Here is a 23,649-nt window from a genome sequence, read left to right on the forward strand (position 1 = left end):
TCCATGGCAGCGGGAAATGGCTTGGGCTCTGAACTTGTCTTTGGCTGTGGAGTTTTGAGCGCCATGAGTGAGGAGCTACATGTTGGTTTTGTGTGGGTGCTCAAGCTGCTTGATTCCATCCCACTGGGCTCAATGGGCATTGAACCGGAAGTGAGCAAACAGGGTTTCCTAGATAGCCGCCAGGACAGCTGATGGTATGTGAAGTGCATGAGGCAGGTGGAGTTGTTTTGGCACTGGAAGAGCTGTGCTGCTGCTTCGGGCAGTTGCCATTCACCACCACACTACCTTCAATAGGTGTCATAGCCACTTTCAGACATACGTGCTGCCAGAGCTCTTGGTTTCCATGGAAGCGGGAAATGGCTTGGGCTCTGAACTTGTCTTTGGCTGTGGAGTTTTGAGCGCTTTGAGGGAGGAGCTAAATGTTAGTTTTGTGTGGGTGCTCAAGCTGCTTGATTCCATCCCACTGGGTTCAATGGGCATGGGACCGGAAGTGAACAAACAGGGTTTCCTAGATAGCTGCCAGGACAGCTGATGGTATGTGAAGTGCATGAGGCAGGTGGAGTTGTTTAGGCACTGGAAGAGCTGTGCTGCTGCTTCGGGCAGTTGCCATTCACCACCACACTACCTTCCCTAGGTGTCATAGCCACTTTCAGACATATGTGCTGCCAGAGCACTTGGTTTCAATGGCAGCGGGAAATGGCTTGTGCTCTGAACTTCTCTTTGGCTGTGGAGTTTTTAGTACCTTGAGTGAGGAGCTCCATGTTAGTTTTGTGTGGGTGCTCAAGCTGCTTGATTCCATCCCACTGGGCTCAATGGGCATTGGACCGGAAGTGAGCAAACAGGGTTTCCCAGATAGCTGCAAGGGCAGCTAATGGTATGTGAAGTGCATGAGGCAGGTGGAGTTGTTTTGGCACTTTAAGAGCTGTGCTGCTGCTTCGGGCAGTTGCCATTCACCACCACACTACCATTCCTAGGTGTCATAGCCACTTTCAGACATATGTGCTGCCAGAGCTCTTGGTTTCCATGGCAGCGGGAAATGGCTTTGGCCCTGAACTTGTGTTTGGCTGTGGAGTTTTGAGCGCCTTGAGTGAGGAGCTCCATGTTAGTTTTGTGTGGGTGCTCAAGCTGCTTGATTCCATCCCCCTGGGCTCAATGGGCATGGGACCGGAAGTGAGCAAACAGGGTTTCCTAGATAGCTGCCAGGACAGCTGATGGTATGTGAAGTGCATGAGGCAGGTGGAGTTGTTTGGCACTGGAAGAGCTGTGCTGCTGCTTCGGGCAGTTGCCATTCACCACCACACTCCCTTCCCTAGGTGTCATAGCCACTTTCAGACATATGTGCTGCCAGAGCACTTGGTTTCCATGGCAGCGGGAAATGGCTTTGGTGCTGAACTTGTCTTTGGCTGTGGAGTTTTGATCGGCTTGAGTGAGGAGCTGCATGTTAGTTTTCCTTGTTGGTGCTTAAGCTGCTTGATTCCATCCCACTGGGCTCAATGGGCATTGAACCGCAAGTGAGCAAACAGGGTTTCCTAGATAGCTGCCAGGACAGCTGATGGTATGTGAAGTGCATGAGGCAGGTGGAGTTGTTTTGGCACTGGAAGAGCTGTGCTGCTGCTTCGGGCAGTTGCCATTCACCACCACACTACCTTCCCCAGGTGTCATAGCCACCTTCAGACATATGTGCTGCCAGAGCACTTGGTTTCCATGGCAGCAGGAAATGGCTTGAGCAATGAACTTGTGTTTGGCTGTGGAGTTTTGAGCGCCTTGAGGGAGGAGCTCCATGTTAGTTTTGTGTGGGTGCTCAAGCTGATTGATTCCATCCCACTGTGCTCAATGGGCATTGGTCTTGAAGTGAGGGTTTCCTCGATAGCTGCCAGGACAGCTGATGGTATGTGAAGTGCATGAGGCAGGTGGAGTTGTTTTGGCACTGGAAGAGCTGTGCTGCTGCTTCCGGCAGTTGCCATTCACCACCACACTACCTTCCCTAGGTGTCATAGCCACTTTCAGACATATGTGCTGCCAGAGCACTTGGTTTCCATGGCAGCGGGAAATGGCTTCGGCTCTGAACTTGTCATTGTTGTAGAGCTTTGAGCGCCTTGAGTGAGGAGCTCCATGTTAGTTTTGTGTGGGTGCTCAAGCTGCTTGATTCCATCCCACTGGGCTCAATGGGCATGGGAATGGAAGTGAGCAAACAGGGTTTCCTAGATAGCTGCCAGGACAGCTGATGGTATGTGAAGTGCATGAGGCAGGTGGAGTTGTTTTGGCACTGGAAGAGCTGTGCTGCTGCTTCGGGCAGTTGCCATTCACCACCACACTCCTTTCCCTAGGTATCATAGCCACTTTCAGACATATGTGCTGCCGGAACCATTGGTTTCCATGGCAGCGGGAAATGGCTTGGGCTCTGAACTTGTCTTTGGCTGTGGAGTTTTGAGCGCCTTGAGTAAGGAGCTCCATGTTAGTTTTGTGTGGGTGCTCAAGCTGCTTGATTCCATCCCACTGGGCTCAATGGGCATTGGTATTGAAGTGAGGGTTTCCTCGATAGCTGCCAGGACAGCTGATGGTATGTGAAGTGCATGAGGCAGGTGGAGTTGTTTTGGCACTGGAAGAGCTGTGCTGCTGCTTCGGGCAGTTGTCATTCACCATCAAACTACCTTCCCTAGGTGTCATAGCTACTTTCAGACATATGTGCTGCCAGAGCACTTGGTTTCAATGGCAGCGGGAAATGAAATGGGCTCTGAACTTGTGCTTGGCTGTGAAGTTTTGAGTGCCTTGAGTGAGGAGCTGCATGTTAGTTTTGTGTGGGTGCTCAAGCTGCTTGATTCCATCCCCCTGGGCTTAATGGGAATTGAACCGGAAGTGACCAAACAGGGTTTCCTAGACAGCTGCCAGGACAGCTGATGGTATGTGAAGTGCATGAGGCAGGTGGAGTTGTTTTGGAACTGGAAGAGCTGTGCTACTGCTTCGGGCAGTTGCCATTCACCACCACACTACCTTCCCTACTTGTCATAGCCACTTTCAGACATATGTGCTGCCAGAGCACTTGGTTTCCATGGCAGCGGGAAATGGCTTGGGCTCTGAACTTGTCTTTGGCTGTGGAGTTTTGAGCGCCTTGAGTGAGGAGCTGCATGTTAGTTTTGTGTGGGTGCTCAAGCTGCTTGATTCCATCCCACTGGGCTCAATGGGCATGGGACCGGAAGTGACCAAACAGGGTTTCCTAGATAGCTTCCAGGATAGCTGATGGTATGTGAAGTGCATGAGGCAGGTGGAGTTGTTTTGGCACTGGAAGAGCTGTGCTGCTGCTTCGGGAAGTTGCCATTCACCACCACATTACCTTTCCTAGGTGTCATAGCCACTTTCAGACATATGTGCTGCCAGAGCACTTGGTTTCCATGGCAGCGGGAAATGGCTTTGGCTCTGAACTTGTCTTTGGCTGTGGAGTTTTGAGCGCCATGAGTGAGGAGCTACATGTTGGTTTTGTGTGGGTACTCAAGCTGCTTGATTCCATCCCACTAGGCTCAAAGGGCATGGGACTGGAAGTGAGCAAACAGGGTTTCCTAGATAGCTGGCAGGACAGCTGATGGTATGTGAAGTGCATGAGGCAGGTGGAGTTGTTTTGGCACTGGAAGAGCTGTGCTGCTGCTTCGGGCAGTTGCCATTCACCACCACACTACCTTCCCTAGGTGTCATAGCCACTTTCAGACATATGTGCTGCCAGAGCACTTGGTTTCCATGGCAGCGGGAAATGGCTTGGGTGCTGAACTTGTCTTTGGCTGTGGAGTTTTGAGTGCCTTGAGTGAGGAGCTCCATGTTAGTTTTGTGTGGGTGCTCAAGCTGCTTGATTCCATCGCACTGGGCTCAATGGGCATGGGACCGGAAGTGACAAAACAGGGTTTCCTAGATAGCTGCCAGGACAGCTGATGGTATGTGAAGTGCATGAGGCAGGTGGAGTTGTTTTGGCACTGGAAGAGCTGTGCTGCTGCTTCGGGCAGTTGCCATTCACCACCACACTACCTTCCCTAGGTGTCATAGCCACTTTCAGACATATGTGCCAGTAGAGCACTTGGTTTCAATGGCAGCGGGAAATGGCTTGGGCTCTGAACTTGTCTTTGGCTGTGGAGTTTTGAGCGCCTTGAATGAGGAGCTGCATGTTAGTTTTGTGTGGGTGCTCAAGCTGCTTGATTCCATCCCACTGGGCTCAATGTGCATGGGACCGGATTTGAGCAAACAGGGTTTCCTAGATAGCTGCCAGGAGGGGTGATGGTATGTGAAGTTTGTGATTTATGTAGAGTTGTTTTGGCAGTGGAAGAGCTGTGCTGCTGCTTCGGGCAGTTGCCATTCACCACCACACTACCATCCCTAGGTGTCATAGCCACTTTCAGACATATGTGCTGCCAGAGCACTTGGTTTCCATGGTAGCGGGAAATGGCTTGGGCTTTGAACTTGTCATTTGCTTTGTAATTTTGGGCGCCTTGAGTGAGGAGCTGCATGTTAGTTTTGTGTGGGTGCTCAAGCTGCTTGATTCTATCCCACTGGGCTCAATGGGCATGGGACCGGAAGTGACCAAACAGGGTTTCCTAGATAGCTGCCTGGACAGCTGATGGTATGTGAAGTGCATGAGGCAGGTGGAGTTGTTTTGGCACTGGAAGAGCTGTGCTGCTGCTTCGGGCAGTTGCCATTCACCACCACACTCCCTTCCATAGGTGTCATAGTCACTTTCAGACATATGTGCTGATAGAGCACTTGGTTTCCATGGCAGCAGGAAATGGCTTGAGCAATGAACTTGTCTTTGGCTGTGGAGTTTTGAGCGCCTTGAGGGAGGAGCTCCATGTTAGTTTTGTGTGGGTGCTCAAGCTGATTGATTCCATCCCACTGTGCTCAATGGGCATTGGTCTTGAAGTGAGGGTTTCCTCGATAGCTGCCAGGACAGCTGATGGTATGTGAAGTGCATGAGGCAGGTGGAGTTGTTTTGGCACTGGAAGAGCTGTGCTGCTGCTTCCGGCAGTTGCCATTCACCACCACACTCCCTTCCCTAGGTGTCATAGCCACTTTCAGACATATGTGCTGCCAGAGCACTTGGTTTCCATGGCAGCGGGAAATGGCTTTGGCCCTGAACTTGTGATTGGCTGTGGAGTTTTGAGCGCCTTGAGGGAGGAGCTGCATGTTAGTTTTGTGTGGGTGCTCAAGCTGCTTGATTCCATCCCCCTGAGCTCAAAGAGCATGGGACCGGAAGTGAGCAAACAGGGTTTCCTAGATATCTGCCAGGACAGCTGATGGTATGTGAAGTGCATGAGGCAGGTGGAGTTGTTTTGGCACTGGAAGAGCTGTGCTGCTGCTTCCGGCAGTTGCCATTCACCACCACACTACCTTCCCTAGATGTCATACCTACTTTCAGACATATGTGCTGCCAGAGCACTTGGTTTCCATGGCAGCAGGAAATGGCTTGGGCTCTGAACTTGTCGTTGTTGTGGAGCTTTAAGCGCCTTGAGTGAGGAGCTCCATGTTAGTTTTCCTTGTTGGTGCTTAAGCTGCTTGATTCCATCCCACAGGGCTCAATGGGCATTGGACCGGAAGTGAGCAAACAGGGTTTTCAAGATAGCTGCCATGACAGCTGACGGTATGTGAAGTGCATGAGGCAGGCAGAGTTGTTTTGGCACTGGAAGAGCTGTGCTGCTGCTTCGGGCAGTTGCCATTCACCACCACACTACCATGCCTAGGTGTCATAGCCACTTTCAGACATATGTGCTGCCAGAGCACTTGATTTCCATGGCAGCGGGAAATGGCTTGGGCTCTGAACTTGTCTTTGGCTGTGGAGTTTTGAGCGCCTTGAGTGAGGAGCTGCATGTTAGTTTTGTGTGGGTGCTCAAGCTGCTTGATTCCATCCCACTGGGCTCAATGGGCATGGGAATGGAAGTGAGCAAACAGGGTTTCCTAGATAGCTGCCAGGACAGCTGATGGTATGTGAAGTGCATGAGGCAGGTGGAGTTGTTTTGGCACTGGAAGAGCTGTGCTGCTGCTTCGGGCAGTTGCCATTCACCACCACACTCCTTTCCCTAGGTATCATAGCCACTTTCAGACATATGTGCTGCCGGAACTATTGGTTTCCATGGCAGCGGGAAATGGCTTGGGCTCTGAACTTGTCTTTGGCTGTGGAGTTTTGAGCGCCTTGTGTAAGGAGCTCCATGTTAGTTTTGTGTGGGTGCTCAAGCTGCTTGATTCCATCCCACTGGGCTCAATGGGCATTGGACCGGAAGTGAGCAAACAGGGTTTCCTAGATAGCTGCCAGGACAGCTGATGGTATGTGAAGTGCATGAGGCAGGTGGAGTTGTTTTGGCACTGGAAGAGCTGTGCTGCTGCTTCGGGCAGTTGTCATTCACCATCAAACTACCTTCCCTAGGTGTCATAGCTACTTTCAGACATATGTGCTGCCAGAGCACTTGGTTTCAATGGCAGCGGGAAATGAAATGGGCTCTGAACTTGTGTTTGACTGTGAAGTTTTGAGCGCCTTGAGTGAGGAGCTGCATGTTAGTTTTGTGTGGGTGCTCAAGCTGCTTGATTCCATCCCCCTGGGCTTAATGGGAATTGAACCGGAAGTGACCAAACAGGGTTTCCTAGACAGCTGCCAGGACAGCTGATGGTATGTGAAGTGCATGAGGCAGGTGGAGTTGTTTTGGCACTGGAAGAGCTGTGCTGCTGCTTCCGGCAGTTGCCATTCACCACCACACTACCTTCCCTAGATGTCATACCTACTTTCAGACATATGTGCTGCCAGAGCACTTGGTTTCCATGGCAGCGGGAAATGGCTTTGGCTCTGAACTTTTGTTTGGCTGTGGAGTTTTGAGCGCCTTGAGTGAGGAGCTGCATGTTAGTTTTGTGTGGGTGCTCAAGCTGCTTGATTCCATCCCACTGGGCTCAATGTGCAATGGACCGGATTTGAGCAAACAGGGTTTCCTAGATAGCTGCCAGGAGGGGTGATGGTATGTGAAGTTTGTGATTTATGTAGAGTTGTTTTGGCACTGGAAGAGCTGTGCTGCTGCTTCGGGCAGTTGCCATTCACCACCACACTACCTTCCCTAGGTGTCATAGCCACTTTCAGACATATGTGCTGCCAGAGCACTTGGTTTCCATGGTAGCGGGAAATGGCTTCGGCTTTGAACTTGTCTTTTGCTCTGTAATTTTGGGCGCCTTGAGTGAGGAGCTGCATGTTAGTTTTTTGTGGGTGCTCAAGCTGCTTGATTCTATCCCACTGGGCTCAATGGTCATTGGACCGGAAGTGACCAAACAGGGTTTCCTAGATAGCTGCCTGGACAGCTGATGGTATGTGAAGTGCATGAGGCAGGTGGAGTTGTTTTGGTACAGGAAGAGCTGTGCTGCTGCTTCGGGCAGTTGCCATTCACCACCACACTACCTTCCCTAGGTGTCATAGTAACTTTCAGACATATGTGCTGATAGAGCACTTGGTTTCCATGGCAGCAGGAAATGGCTTGAGCAATGAACTTGTGTTTGGCTGTGGAGTTTTGTGCGCCTTGAGGGAGGAGCTCCATGTTAGTTTTGTGTGGGTGCTCAAGCTGCTTGATTCCATCCCACTGTGCTCAATGGGCATTGGTCTTGAAGTGAGGGTTTCCTCGATAGCTGCCAGGACAGCTGATGGTATGTGAAGTGCATGAGGCAGGTGGAGTTGTTTTGGCACTGGAAGAGCTGTGCTGCTGCTTCCGGCAGTTGCCATTCACCACCACACTACCTTCCCTAGGTATCATAGCCACTTTCAGACATATGTGCTGCCAGAGCACTTGGTTTCCATGGTAGCGGGAAATGGCTTGGGCGCTGAACTTGTCTTTGGCTGTGGAGTTTTGAGCGCCTTGAGTGAGGAGCTGCATGTTAGTTTTCTGTGGGTGCTCAAGCTGCTTGATTCCATCCCACTGGGCTCAATGTGCATGGGACCGGATTTGAGCAAACAGGGTTTCCTAGATAGCTGCCAGGAGGGGTGATGGTATGTGAAGTTTGTGATTTATGTAGAGTTGTTTTGGCACTTGAAGAGCTGTGCTGCTGCTTCGGGCAGTTGCCATTCACCACCACACTACCTTCCCTAGGTGTCATAGCCACTTTCAGACATATGTGCTGCCAGAGCACTTGGTTTCCATGGTAGCGGGAAATGGCTTGGGCTTTGAACTTGTCTTTTGCTCTGTAATTTTGGGCGCCTTGAGTGAGGAGCTCCATGTTAGTTTTTTGTGGGTGCTCAAGCTGCTTGATTCTATCCCACTGGGCTCAATGGGCATTGGACCGGAAGTGACCAAACAGGGTTTCCTAGATAGCTGCCTGGACAGCTGATGGTATGTGAAGTGCATGAGGCAGGTGGAGTTGTTTTGGTACAGGAAGAGCTGTGCTGCTGCTTCGGGTAGTTGCCATTGACCACCACACTACCTTCCCTAGGTGTCATAGTCACTTTCAGACATATGTGCTGATAGAGCACTTGGTTTCCATGGCAGCAGGAAATGGCTTGAGCAATGAACTTGTGTTTGGCTGTGGAGTTTTGAGCGCCTTGAGGGAGGAGCTCCATGTTAGTTTTGTGTGGGTGCTCAAGCTGCTTGATTCCATACCACTGGGCTCAATGGCCATGGGACCGGAAGTGAGCAAACAGGGTTTCCTAGATAGCTGCCAGGACAGCTGATGGTATGTGAGGTGCATGAGGCAGGTGGAGTTGTTTTGGCACTGGAAGAGCTGTGCTGCTGCTTCGGGCAGTTGCCATTCACCACCACACTCCTTTCCCTAGGTGTCATAGCCACTTTCAGACATATGTGCTGCCGGAACCATTGGTTTCCATGGCAGCGGGAAATGGCTTATGCACTGAACTTTTGTTTGGCTGTGGAGTTTTGAGCGCCTTGAGTGAGGAGCTGCATGTTAGTTTTGTGTGGGTGCTCAAGCTGCTTGATTCCATCCCCCTGGGCTCAATGGGCATTGAACCAGAAGTGACCAAACAGGGTTTCCTAGACAGCTGCCAGGACAGCTGATGGTATGTGAAGTGCATGAGGCAGGTGGAGTTGTTTTGGCACTGGAAGAGCTGTGCTGCTGCTTCGGGCAGTTGCCATTCACCACCACACTCCCTTCCCTAGGTGTCATAGCCACTTTCAGACATATGTGCTGCCACAGCCCTTGGATTTCATGCAGCGGGAAATGGCTTGGGTTCTGAACTTGTGTTTGGCTGTGGAGTTTTGAGCGCCTTGAGTGAGGAGCTGCATGTTAGTTTTGTGTGGGTGCTCAAGCTGCTTGATTCCATCCCACTGGCCTCAATGGGCATGGGACCGGAAGTGAGCAAACAGGGTTTTCTAGATAGCTGCCAGGACAGCTGATGGTATGTGAAGTGCATGAGGCAGGTGGAGTTGTTTTGGCACTGGAAGAGCTGTGCTGCTGCTTCGGACAGTTGCCATTCACCATCAAACTACCTTCCCTAGGTGTCATAGCCACTTTCAGACATATGTGCTGCCAGAGCACTTGGTTTCAATGGCAGCGGGAAATGGCTTTGGCTCTGAACTTTTGTTTGGCTGTGGAGTTTTGAGCGCCTTGAGTGAGGAGCTGCATGTTAGTTTTGTGTGGGTGTTCAAGCTGCTTGATTCCATCCCACTAGGCTCAATGGGCATGGGACCGGAAGTGAGCAAACAGGGTTTCCTAGATAGCTGCCAGGACAGCTGATGGTATGTGAAGTGCATGAGGCAGGTGGTGCTGTTTTGGCACTGGACGAGCTGTGCTGTTGTTTTGGGCAGTTGCCATTCACCACCACACTATCTTCCCTAGGTGTCATAGTCACTTTCAGACATATGTGCTGCCAGAGCCCTTGGTTTCCATGGCAGCGGGAAATGGCTTGGGCTCTGAACTTGTCTTTGGCTGTGGAGTTTTGATCGCCTTGAGTGAGGAGCTCCATGTTAGTTTTGTGTGGGTGCTCAAGCTGCTTGATTCCATCCCACTGGGCTCAATGAGCATAGGACCGGAAGTGAGCAAACAGGGTTTCCTAGATAGCTGCCAGGACAGCTGATGGTATGTGAAGTGCATGAGGCAGGTGGAGTTGTTTTTTCACTGGAAGAGCTGTGCTGCTGCTTCGGGAAGTTGCCATTCACCACCACACTACCTTCCCTAGGTGTCATAGCCACTTTTAGACATATGTGCTGCCAGAGCACTTGGTTTCCATGGCAGTGGGAAATGGCTTTGGCTCTGAACTTTTGTTTGGCTGTGGAGTTTTGAGCGCCTTGAGTGAGGAGCTGCATGTTAGTTTTGTGTGGGTGCTCAAGCTGCTTGATTCCATCCCACTGGGCTCAATGTGCATGGGACCGGATTTGAGCAAACAGGGCTTCCTAGATAGTTGCCAGGAGGGGTGATGGTATGTGAACTTTGTGATTTATGTAGAGTTGTTTTGGCACTTGAAGAGCTGTGCTGCTGCTTCGGGCAGTTGCCATTCACCACCACACTACCTTCCCTAGGTGTCATAGCCACTTTCAGACATATGTGCTGCCAGAGCACTTGGTTTCCATGGTAGCGGGAAATGGCTTGGGCTTTGAACTTGTCTTTTGCTCTGTAATTTTGGGCGCCTTGAGTGAGGAGCTGCATGTTAGTTTTTTGTGGGTGCTCAAGCTGCTTGATTCTATCCCACTGGGCTCAATGGGCATTGGACCGGAAGTGACCAAACAGGGTTTCCTAGATAGCTGCCTGGACAGCTGATGGTATGTGAAGTGCATGAGGCAGGTGGAGTTGTTTTTTCACTGGAAGAGCTGTGCTGCTGCTTCGGGCAGTTGCCATTGACCACCACACTACCTTCCCTAGGTGTCATAGTCACTTTCAGACATATGTGCTGATAGAGCACTTGGTTTCCATGGCAGCAGGAAATGGCTTGAGCAATGAACTTGTGTTTGGCTGTGGAGTTTTGAGCGCCTTGAGGGAGGAGCTCCATGTTAGTTTTGTGTGGGTGCTCAAGCTGCTTGATTCCATCCCACTGTGCTCAATGGGCATTGGTCTTGAAGTGAGGGTTTCCTAGATAGCTGCCAGGACAGCTGATGGTATGTGAAGTGCATGAGGCAGGTGGAGTTTTTTTATCACTGGAAGAGCTGTGCTGCTGCTTCGGGCAGTTGCCATTCACCACCACACTATCTTCCGTAGGTGTCATAGCCACTTTTAGACATATGTGCTGCCAGAGCACTTGGTTTCCATGGCAGCGGGAAATGGCTTTGGCACTGAACTTGTGTTTGGCTGTGGAATTTTGAGCGCCTTGAGTGAGGAGCTGCATGTTAGTTTTGTGTGGGTGCTCAAGCTGCTTGATTCCATCCCACTGGGCTCAATGGGCATGGGACCGGAAGTGAGCAAACAGGGTTTCCTAGATAGCTGCCAGGACAGCTGATGGTATGTGAGGTGCATGAGGCAGGTGGTGCTGTTTTGGCACTGGACGAGCTGTGCTGTTGTTTTGGGCAGTTGCCATTCACCACCACACTACCTTCCCTAGGTGTCATAGCCACTTTAGACATATGTGCTGCCAGAGCACTTGGTTTCCATGGCAGTGGGAAATGGCTTGGGCGCTGAACTTGTCTTTGGCTGTGGAGTTTTGAGCGCCTTGAGTGAGGAGCTGCATGTTAGTTTTGTGTGGGTGCTCAAGCTGCTTGATTCCATCCCACTGGGCTCAATGGGCATGGGACCGGATTTGAGCAAACAGGGCTTCCTGGATAGATGCCAGGAGGGGTGATGGTATGTGAACTTTGTGATTTATGTAGAGTTGTTTTGGCACTTGAAGAGCTGTGCTGCTGCTTCGGGCAGTTGCCATTCACCACCACACTACCTTCCCTAGGTGTCATAGTCACTTTCAGACATGTGCTGCCAGAGCACTTGGTTTCCATGGTAGCGTGAAATGGCTTGGGCTTTGAACTTGTCTTTTGCTCTGTAATTTTGGGCGCCTTGAGTGAGGAGCTGCATGTTAGTTTTTTGTGGGTGCTCAAGCTGCTTGATTCTATCCCACTGGGCTCAATGGGCATTGGACCGGAAGTGACCAAACAGGGTTTCCTAGATAGCTGCCTGGACAGCTGATGGTATGTGAAGTGCATGAGGCAGGTGGAGTTGTTTTGGTACAGGAAGAGCTGTGCTGCTGCTTCGGGCAGTTGCCATTGACCACCACACTACCTTCCCTAGGTGTCATAGTCACTTTCAGACATATGTGCTGATAGAGCACTTGGTTTCCATGGCAGCAGGAAATGGCTTGAGCAATGAACTTGTGTTTGGCTGTGGAGTTTTGAGCGCCTTGAGGGAGGAGCTCCATGTTAGTTTTGTGTGGGTGCTCAAGCTGCTTGATTCCATCCCACTGTGCTCAATGGGCATTGGTCTTGAAGTGAGGGTTTCCTCAATAGCTGGCAGGACAGCTGATGGTATGTGAAGTGCATGAGGCAGGTGGAGTTTTTTTGGCACTGGAAGAGCTGTGCTGCTGCTTCGGGCAGTTGCCATTGACCACCACACTACCTTCCCTAGGTGTCATAGCCACTTTCAGACATATGTGCTGCCAGAGCACTTGGTTTCCATGGCAGCGGGAAATGGCTTTGGCACTGAACTTGTGTTTGGCTGTGGAATTTTGAGCGCCTTGAGTGAGGAGCTGCATGTTAGTTTTGTGTGGGTGCTCAAGCTGCTTGATTCCATCCCACTGTGCTCAATGGGCATGGGACCGGAAGTGAGCAAACAGGGTTTCCTAGATAGCTGCCAGGACAGCTGATGGCATGTGAGGTGCATGAGGCAGGTGGTGCTGTTTTGGCACTGGACGAGCTGTGCTGTTGTTTTGGGCAGTTGCCATTCACCACCACACTATCTTCCGTAGGTGTCATAGCCACTTTCAGACATATGTGCTGCCAGAGCACTTGGTTTCCATGGCAGCGGGAAATGGCTTGGGCGCTGAACTTGTCTTTGGCTGTGGAGTTTTTAGCGCCTTGAGTGAGGAGCTGCATGTTAGTTTTGTGTGGGTGCTCAAGCTGCTTGATTCCATCCCACTAGGCTCAATGGGCATTGGACCGGAAGTGAGCAAACAGGGTTTCCTAGATAGCGGCCAGGAGGGGTGATGGTATGTGAAGTTTGTGATTTATGTAGAGTTGTTTTGGCACTGGAAGAGCTGTGCTGTTGCTTCGGGCAGTTGCCATTCACCACCACACTACCTTCCCTAGGTGTCATAGCCACTTTCAGACATATGTGCTGCCAGAGCACTTGGTTTCCATGGTAGCGGGAAATGGCTTGGGCTTTGAACTTGTCTTTTGCTCTGTAATTTTGGGCGCCTTAAGTGAGGAGCTGCATGTTAGTTTTTTGTGGGTGCTCAAGCTGCTTGATTCTATCCCACTGGCCTCAATGGGCATTGGACCGGAAGTGACCAAACAGGGTTTCCTAGATGTCTGCCAGGACAGCTGATGGTATGTGAAGTTCATGAGGCAGGTGGAGTTGTTTTGGCACTGGAAGAGCTGTGCTGCTGCTTCCGGCAGTTGCCATTCACCACCACACTACCATGCCTACGTGTCATAGCCACTTTCAGACATATGTGCTGCCAGAGCACTTGGTTTCCATGGCAGCGGGAAATGGCTTTGGCACTGAACTTGTGTTTGGCTGTGGAGTTTTGAGCGCCTTGAGTGAGGAGCTGCATGTTAGTTTTGTGTGGGTGCTCAAGCTGCTTGATTCCATCCCCCTGGGCTCAATGGGCATTGGACCGGAAGTGAGCAAACAGGGTTTCCTAGATAGCTGCCAGGACAGCTGATGGTATGTGAAGTGCATGAGGCAGGTGGAGTTGTTTTGGCACTGGAAGAGCTGTGCTGCTGCTTCCGGCAGTTGCCATTCACCACCACACTACCTTCAATAGGTGTCATAGCCATTTTCAGACATATGTGCTGCCAGAGCACTTGGTTTCCATGGCAGCGGGAAATGGTTTTGGCCCTGAACTTGTGATTGGCTGTGGAGTTTTGAGCGCCTTGAGTGAGGAGCTGCATGTTAGTTTTGTGTGGGTGCTCAAGCTGCTTGATTCCATCCCCCTGGGCTCAAAGAGCATGGGACCGGAAGTGAGCAAACAGGGTTTCCTAGATAGCTGCCAGGACAGCTGATGGTATGTGAAGTGCATGAGGCAGGTGCAGTTGTTTTGGCACTGGAAGAGCTGTGCTGCTGCTTCGGGCAGTTGCCATTCACCACCACACTACCTTCCCTACGTGTCATAGCCACTTTCAGACATATGTGCTGCCAGAGCACAAAGTTTCCATTGTTACGGGAAATGGCTTTGGCTCTGAACTTGTCTTTGGCTGTGGAGTTTTTAGTGTTTGAGTGAGGAGCTCCATGTTAGTTTTGTGTGGGTGCTCAAGCTGCTTGATTCCATCCCACTGGGCTCAATGGGCATTGGACCGGAAGTGACCAAACAGGGTTTCCTAGACAGCTGCCAGGACAGCTGATGGTATGTGAAGTGCATGAGGCAGGTGGAGTTGTTTTGGAACTGGAAGAGCTGTACTACTGCTTCGGGCAGTTGCCATTCACCACCACACTACCTTCCCTACTTGTCATAGCCACTTTCAGACATATGTGCTGCCAGAGCACTTGGTTTCCATGGCAGCGGGAAATGGCTTGGGCTCTGAACTTGTCTTTGGCTGTGGAGTTTTGAGCGCCTTGAGTGAGGAGCTGCATGTTAGTTTTGTGTGGGTGCTCAAGCTGCTTGATTCCATCCCACTGGGCTCAATGGGCATTGGACCGAAAGTGAGCAAACAGGGTTTCCTAGATAGCTGCCAGGACAGCTGATGGTATGTGAAGTGCATGAGGCAGGTGGAGTTGTTTTGGCACTGGAAGAGCTGTGCTGCTGCTTCGGGCAGTTGCCATTCACCACCACACTACCTTCCCTAGGTGTCATAGCCACTTTCAGACATATGTGCTGCCACAGCCCTTGGATTTCATGCAGCGGGAAATGGCTTTGGCCCTGAACTTGTCTTTGGCTGTGGAGTTTTGAGCGCCTTGAGTGAGGAGCTGCATGTTAGTTTTGTGTGGGTGCTCAAGCTGCTTGATTCCATCCCACTGGGCTCAATGGGCATAGGACCGGAAGTGAGCAAACAGGGTTTCCTAGATAGCTGCCAGTACAGCTGATGGTATGTGAAGTGCATGAGGCAGGTGGAGTTGTTTTGGCACTGGAAGAGCTGTGCTGCTGCTTCGGACAGTTGCCATTCACCACCACACTACCTTCCCTAGGTGTCATAGCCACTTTCAGACATATGTGCTGCCAGAGCACTTGGTTTCAATGGCAGCGGGAAATGGCTTTGGCTCTGAACTTTTGTTTGGCTGTGGAGTTTTGAGCGCCTTGAGTGAGGAGCTGCATGTTAGTTTTTTGTGGGTGCTCAAGCTGCTTGATTCCATCCCACTGTGCTCAATGGGCATGGGACCGGAAGTGAGCAAACAGGGTTTCCTAGATAGCTGCCAGGACAGCTGATGGTATGTGAAGTGCATGAGGCAGGTGGTGCTGTTTTGGCACTGGACGAGCTGTGCTGTTGTTTTGGGCAGTTGCCATTCACCACCACACTATCTTCCCTAGGTGTCATAGCCACTTTCAGACATATGTGCTGCCAGAGCCCTTGGTTTCCATGGCAGCGGGAAATGGCTTGGGCTCTGAACTTGTCTTTGGCTGTGGAATTTTGATCGCCTTGAGTGAGGAGCTCCATGTTAGTTTTGTGTGGGTGCTCAAGCTGCTTGATTCCATCCCACTGGGCTCAATGAGCATAGGACCGGAAGTGAGCAAACAGGGTTTCCTAGATAGCTGCCAGGACAGCTGATGGTATGTGAAGTGCATGAGGCAGGTGGAGTTGTTTTTTCACTGGAAGAGCTGTGCTGCTGCTACGGGCAGTTGCCATTCACCACCACACTACCTTCCCTAGGTGTCATAGCCACTTTTAGACATATGTGCTGCCAGAGCACTTGGTTTCCATGGCAGTGGGAAATGGCTTGGGCGCTGAACTTGTCTTTGGCTGTGGAGTTTTGAGCGCCTTGAGTGAGGAGCTGCATGTTAGTTTTGTGTGGGTGCTCAAGCTGCTTGATTCCATCCCACTGGGCTCAATGTGCATGGGACCGGATTTGAGCAAACAGGGCTTCCTAGATAGCTGCCAGGAGGGGTGTTGGTATGTGAACTTTGTGATTTATGTAGAGTTGTTTTGGCACTTGAAGAGCTGTGCTGCTGCTTCGGGCAGTTGCCATTCACCACCACACTACCTTCCCTAGGTGTCATAGCCACTTTCAGACATATGTGCTGCCAGAGCACTTGGTTTCCATGGTAGCGGGAAATGGCTTGGGCTTTGAACTTGTCTTTTGCTCTGTAATTTTGGGCGCCTTGAGTGAGGAGCTGCATGTTAGTTTTTTGTGGGTGCTCAAGCTGCTTGATTCTATGCCACTGGGCTCAATGGGCATTGGACCGGAAGTGACCAAACCGGGTTTCCTAGATAGCTGCCTGGACAGCTGATGGTATGTGAAGTGCATGAGGCAGGTGGAGTTGTTTTGGCACTGGAAGAGCTGTGCTGCTGCTTCGGGCAGTTGCCATTGACCACCACACTACCTTCCCTAGGTGTCATAGCCACTTTCAGACATATGTGCTGATAGAGCACTTGGTTTCCATGGCAGCAGGAAATGGCTTGAGCAATGAACTTGTGTTTGGCTGTGGAGTTTTGAGCGCCTTGAGGGAGGAGCTCCATGTTAGTTTTGTGTGGGTGTTCAAGCTGCTTGATTCCATCCCACTGTGCTCAATGGGCATTGGTCTTGAAGTGAGGGTTTCCTCGATAGCTGCCAGGACAGCTGATGGTATGTGAAGTGCATGAGGCAGGTGGAGTTGTTTTGGCACTGGAAGAGCTGTGCTGCTGCTTCGGGCAGTTGCCATTCACCAGCACACTACCTTCCCTAGGTGTCATAGCCACTTTCAGACATATGTGCTGCCAGAGCACTTGGTTTCCATGGCAGCGGGAAATGGCTTGGGCACTGAACTTGTGTTTGGCTGTGGAATTTTGAGCGCCTTGAGTGAGGAGCTGCATGTTAGTTTTGTGTGGGTGCTCAAGCTGCTTTATTCCATCCCACTGGGCTCAAATGGCATGGGACCGGAAGTGAGCAAACAGGGTTTCCTAGATAGCTGCCAGGACAGCTGATGGTATGTGAGGTGCATGAGGCAGGTGGTGCTGTTTTGGCACTGGACGAGCTGTGCTGTTGTTTTGGGCAGTTGCCATTCACCACCACACTATCTTCCGTAGGTGTCATAGCCACTTTCAGACATATGTGCTGCCAGAGCACTTGGTTTCCATGGCAGCGGGAAATGGCTTGGGCTCTGAACTTGTCTTTGGCTGTGGAGTTTTTAGCGCCTTGAGTGAGGAGCTGCATGTTAGTTTTGTGTGGGTGCTCAAGCTGCTTGATTCCATCCCACTAGGCTCAATGGGCATTGGACCGGAAGTGAGCAAACAGGGTTTCCTAGATAGCTGCCAGGACAGCTGATGGTATGTGAAGTGCATGAGGCAGGTGGAGTTGTTTTGGCACTGGAAGAGCTGTGCTGCTGCTTCGGACAGTTGCCATTCACCACCACACTACCTTCCCTAGGTGTCATAGCCACTTGCAGACATATGTGCTGCCAGAGCACTTGGTTTCAATGGCAGCGGGAAATGGCTTTGGCTCTGAACTTTTGTTTGGCTGTGGAGTTTTGAGCGCCTTGAGTGAGGAGCTGCATGTTAGTTTTGTGTGGGTGCTCAAGCTGCTTGATTCCATCCCACTGTGCTCAATGGGCATGGGACCGGAAGTGAGCAAACAGGGTTTCCTAGATAGCTGCCAGGACAGCTGATGGTATGTGAAGTGCATGAGGCAGGTGGTGCTGTTTTGGCACTGGACGAGCTGTGCTGTTGTTTTGGGCAGTTGCCATTCACCACCACACTATCTTCCCTAGGTGTCATAGCCACTTTCTGACATATGTGCTGCCAGAGCCCTTGGTTTCCATGGCAGCGGGAAATGGCTTGGGCTCTGAACTTGTCTTTGGCTGTGGAATTTTGATCGCCTTGAGTGAGGAGCTCCATGTTAGTTTTGTGTGGGTGCTCAAGCTGCTTGATTCCATCCCACTGGGCTCAATGAGCATAGGACCGGAAGTGAGCAAACAGGGTTTCCTAGATAGCTGCCAGGACAGCTGATGGTATGTGAAGTGCATGAGGCAGGTGGAGTTGTTTTTTCACTGGAAGAGCTGTGCTGCTGCTACGGACAGTTGCCATTCACCACCACACTACCTTCCCTAGGTGTCATAGCCACTTTTAGACATATGTGCTGCCAGAGCACTTGGTTTCCATGGCAGTGGGAAATGGCTTGGGCGCTGAACTTGTCTTTGGCTGTGGAGTTTTGAGCGCCTTGAGTGAGGAGCTGCATGTTAGTTTTGTGTGGGTGCTCAAGCTGCTTGATTCCATCCCACTGGGCTCAATGTGCATTTGACCGGAAGTGAGCAAACAGGGCTTCCTAGATAGCTGCCAGGAGGGGTGTTGGTATGTGAACTTTGTGATTTATGTAGAGTTGTTTTGGCACTTGAAGAGCTGTGCTGCTGCTTCGGGCAGTTGCCATTCACCACCACACTACCTTCCCTAGGTGTCATAGCCACTTTCAGACATATGTGCTGCCAGAGCACTTGGTTTCCATGGTAGCGGGAAATGGCTTGGGCTTTGAACTTGTCTTTTGCTCTGTAATTTTGGGCGCCTTGAGTGAGGAGCTGCATGTTAGTTTTTTGTGGGTGCTCAAGCTGCTTGATTCTATGCCACTGGGCTCAATGGGCATTGGACCGGAAGTGACCAAACCGGGTTTCCTAGATAGCTGCCTGGACAGCTGATGGTATGTGAAGTGCATGAGGCAGGTGGAGTTGTTTTGGTACAGGAAGAGCTGTGCTGCTGCTTCGGGCAGTTGCCATTGACCACCACACTACCTTCCCTAGGTGTCATAGCCACTTTCAGACATATGTGCTGATAGAGCACTTGGTTTCCATGGCAGCAGGAAATGGCTTGAGCAATGAACTTGTGTTTGGCTGTGGAGTTTTGAGCGCCTTGAGGGAGGAGCTCCATGTTAGTTTTGTGTGGGTGTTCAAGCTGCTTGATTCCATCCCACTGTGCTCAATGGGCATTGGTCTTGAAGTGAGGGTTTCCTCGATAGCTGCCAGGACAGCTGATGGTATGTGAAGTGCATGAGGCAGGTGGAGTTGTTTTGGCACTGGAAGAGCTGTGCTGCTGCTTCGGGCAGTTGCCATTCACCAGCACACTACCTTCCCTAGGTGTCATAGCCACTTTCAGACATATGTGCTGCCAGAGCACTTGGTTTCCATGGCAGCGGGAAATGGCTTGGGCACTGAACTTGTGTTTGGCTGTGGAATTTTGAGCGCCTTGAGTGAGGAGCTGCATGTTAGTTTTGTGTGGGTGCTCAAGCTGCTTTATTCCATCCCACTGGGCTCAAATGGCATGGGACCGGAAGTGAGCAAACAGGGTTTCCTAGATAGCTGCCAGGACAGCTGATGGTATGTGAGGTGCATGAGGCAGGTGGTGCTGTTTTGGCACTGGACGAGCTGTGCTGTTGTTTTGGGCAGTTGCCATTCACCACCACACTATCTTCCGTAGGTGTCATAGCCACTTTCAGACATATGTGCTGCCAGAGCCCTTGGTTTCCATGGCAGCGGGAAATGGCTTGGGCTCTGAACTTGTCTTTGGCTGTGGAGTTTTTAGCGCCTTGAGTGAGGAGCTGCATGTTAGTTTTGTGTGGGTGCTCAAGCTGCTTGATTCCATCCCACTAGGCTCAATGGGCATTGGACCGGAAGTGAGCAAACAGGGTTTCCTAGATAGCTGCCAGGACAGCTGATGGTATGTGAAGTGCATGAGGCAGGTGGAGTTGTTTAGGCACTGGAAGAGCTGTGCTGCTGCTTCGGGCAGTTGCCATTCACCACCAAACTACACTCTCTAGGTGTCATAGCCACTTTCAGACATATGTGCTGCCAGAGCACTTGGTTTCCATGGCAGCGGGAAATGGCTTGGGCTCTGAACTTGTCTTTGGCTGTGGAGTTTTGAGCGCCTTGAGTGAGGAGCTGCATGTTAGTTTTGTGTGGGTGCTCAAGCTGCTTGATTCCATCCCACTGTGCTCAATGGGCATTGGTCTTGAAGTGAGGGTTTCCTCGATAGCTGCCAGGACAGCTGATGGTATGTGAAGTGCATGAGGCAGGTGGAGTTGTTTTGGCACTGGAAGAGCTGTGCTGCTGCTTCGGGCAGTTGCCATTCACCACCACACTACCATGCCTATGTGTCATAGCCACTTTCAGACATATGTGCTGCCAGAGCCCTTGGTTTCCATGGCAGCAGGAAATGGCTTTGGCGCTGAACTTGTGTTTGGCTGTGAAGTTTTGAGCGCCTTGAGTGAGGAGCTGCATGTTAGTTCTGTGTGGGTGCTCAAGCTGCTTGATTCCATCCCACTGGGCTCAATGGGCATGGGACCGGAAGTGAGCAAACAGGGTTTCCTAGATAGCTGCCAGGACAGCTGATGGTATGTAAAGTTCAGGAAGCAGGTGGTGCTGTTTTGGCACTGGACGAGCTGTGCTGTTGTTTTGGGCAGTTGCCATTCACCACCACACTATCTTCCGTAGGTGTCATAGCCACTTTCAGACATATGTGCTGCCAGAGCACTTCGTTTCCATGGCAGCGGGAAATGGCTTGGGCTCTGAACTTGTGTTTGGCTGTGGAGTTTTGAGCGCCTTGAGTGAGGAGCTCCATGTTAGTTTTGTGTGGGTGCTCAAGCTGCTTGATTCCATCCAACTAGGCTCAATGGGCATGGGACCGGAAGTGAGCAAACAGGGTTTCCTAGATAGCTGGCAGGACAGCTGATGGTATGTGAAGTGCATGAGGCAGGTGGAGTTGTTTAGGCACTGGAAGAGCTGTGCTGCTGCTTCGGGCAGTTGCCATTCACCACCAAACTACACTCTCTAGGTGTCATAGCCACTTTCAGACATATGTGCTGCCAGAGCACTTGGTTTCCATGTCAGCGGGAAATGGCTTGGGCGCTGAACTTGTCTTTGGCTGTGGAGTTTTCAGCGCCTTGAGTAAGGAGCTGCATGTTAGTTTTGTGTGGGTGCTCAAGCTGCTTGATTCCATCCCACTGGGCTCAATGAGCATGGGACCGGATTTGAGCAAACAGGGTTTCCTAGATAGCGGCCAGGAGGGGTGATGGTATGTGAAGTTTGTGATTTATGTAGAGTTGTTTTGGCACTGGAAGAGCTGTGCTGCTGCTTCGGGCAGTTGCCATTCACCACCACACTACCTTCCCTAGGTGTCATACCTACTTTCAGACATATGTGCTGCCAGAGCACTTGGTTTCCATGGTAGCAGGAAATGGCTTGGGCTTTGAACTTGTCTTTGCTCTGTAATTTTGGTCGCCTTAAGTGAGGAGCTGCATGTTAGTTTTTTGTGGGTGCTCAAGCTGCTTGATTCTATCCCACTGGGCTCAATGGGCATTGGACCGGAAGTGACCAAACAGGGTTTCCTAGATAGCTGCCTGGACAGCTGATGGTATGCGAAGTGCATGAGGCAGGTGGAGTTGTTTTGGTACAGGAAGAGCTGTGCTGCTGCTTCGGGCAGTTGCCATTGACCACCACACTACCTTCCCTAGGTGTCATAGTCACTTTCAGACATATGTGCTGATAGAGCACTTGGTTTCCATGGCAGCAGGAAATGGCTTGAGCAATGAACTTGTGTTTGGCTGTGGAGTTTTGTGCACCTTGAGGGAGGAGCTCCATGTTAGTTTTGTGTGGGTGCTCAAGCTGCTTGATTCCATCCCACTGTGCTCAATGGGCATTGGTCTTGAAGTGAGGGTTTCCTCGATAGCTGCCAGGACAGCTGATGGTATGTGAAGTGCATGAGGCAGGTGGAGTTGTTTTGGCACTGGAAGAGCTGTGCTGCTGCTTCGGGCAGTTGCCATTCACCACCACACTACCTTCCCTAGGTGTCATAGCCACTTTCAGACATATGTGCTGCCAGAGCACTTGGTTTCCATGGCAGCAGGAAATGGCTTGTGCCCTGAACTTTTGTTTGGCTGTGGAGTTTTGAGCGCCTTGAGTGAGGAGCTGCATGTTAGTTTTGTGTGGGTGCTCAAGCTGCTTGATTCCATCCCACAGGGCTCAATGGGCATTGGACCGGAAGTGACCAAACAGGGTTTCCTAGATATCTGCCAGGACAGCTGATGGTATGTGAAGTTCATGAGGCAGGTGGAGTTGTTTTGGCACTGGAATAGCTGTGCTGCTGCTTCGGGCAGTTGCCATTCACCACCACACTACCTTCAATAGGTGTCATAGCCACTTTCAGACATATGTGCTGCCAGAGCACTTCGTTTCAATGGCAGCGGGAAATGGCTTTGGCCCTGAACTTGTCTTTGGCTGTGGAGTTTTGAGCGCCTTGAGTGAGGAGCTGCATGTTAGTTTTGTGTGGGTGCTCAAGCTGCTTGATTCCATCCCACTGGGCTCAAAGGGCATGGGACCGGAAGTGAGCAAACAGGGTTTCCTAGATAGCTGGCAGGACAGCTGATGGTATGTGAAGTGCATGAGGCAGGTGGAGTTGTTTTGGCACTGGAAGAGCTGTGCTGCTGCTTCGGGCAGTTGCCATTCACCACCACACTCCCTTCCCTAGGTGTCATAGCCACTTTCAGACATATGTGCTGCCAGAGCCCTTGGTTTCCATGGCAGCGGGAAATGGCTTTGGCCCTGAACTTGTCTTTGGCTGTGGAGTTTTGAGCGCCTTGAGTGAGGAGCTGCATGTTAGTTTTGTGTGGGTGCTCAAGCTGCTTGATTCCATTCTACTGGGCTCAATTGGCATGGGACCGGAAGTGTCCAAACAGGGTTTCCTAGATAGCTGGCAGGACAGCTGATGGTATGTGAAGTGCATGAGGCAGGTGGAGTTGTTTTGGCACTGGAAGAGCTGTGCTGCTGCTTCGGGCAGTTGCCATTCACCACCAAACTACCTTCCCTAGGTGTCATAGCCACTTTCAGACATATGTGCTGCCAGAGCACTTGGTTTCCATGGCAGCGGGAAATGGCTTTGGCGCTGAACTTTTGTTTGGCTGTGGAGTTTTGAGCGCCTTGAGTGAGGAGCTGCATGTTAGTTTTGTGTGGGTGCTCAAGCTGCTTGATTCCATCCCACTGGGCTCAATGGGCATTGGACCGGAAGTGAGCAAACAGGGTTTCCTAGATAGCTGCCAGGACAGCTGATGGTATGTGAAGTTTGTGATTTATGTGGAGTTGTTTTGGCACTGGAAGAGCTGTGCTGCTGCTTCGGGCAGTTGCCATTCACCACCACACTACCTTCCCTAGGTGTCATAGCCACTTTCAGACATATGTGCTGCCAGAGCCCTTGGTTTCCATGGCAGCGGGAAATGGCTTTGGCCCTGAATTTGTGTTTGGCTGTGGAGTTTTGAGCGCCTTGAGTGAGGAGCTGCATGTTAGTTTTGTGTGGGTGCTCAAGCTGCTTGATTCCATCCCACTGGGTTCAATGGGCATGGGACCGGAAGTGAGCAAACAGCGTTTCCTAGATAGCTTCCAGGATAGCTGATGGTATGTGAAGTGCATGAGGCAGGTGGAGTTGTTTTGGCACTGGAAGAGCTGTGCTGCTGCTTCGGGAAGTT

The sequence above is a fragment of the Ochotona princeps genome, chromosome 2 (assembly GCF_030435755.1).
Source record: "Ochotona princeps isolate mOchPri1 chromosome 2, mOchPri1.hap1, whole genome shotgun sequence".
NCBI classification, from domain to species: Eukaryota; Metazoa; Chordata; class Mammalia; order Lagomorpha; family Ochotonidae; genus Ochotona; species Ochotona princeps.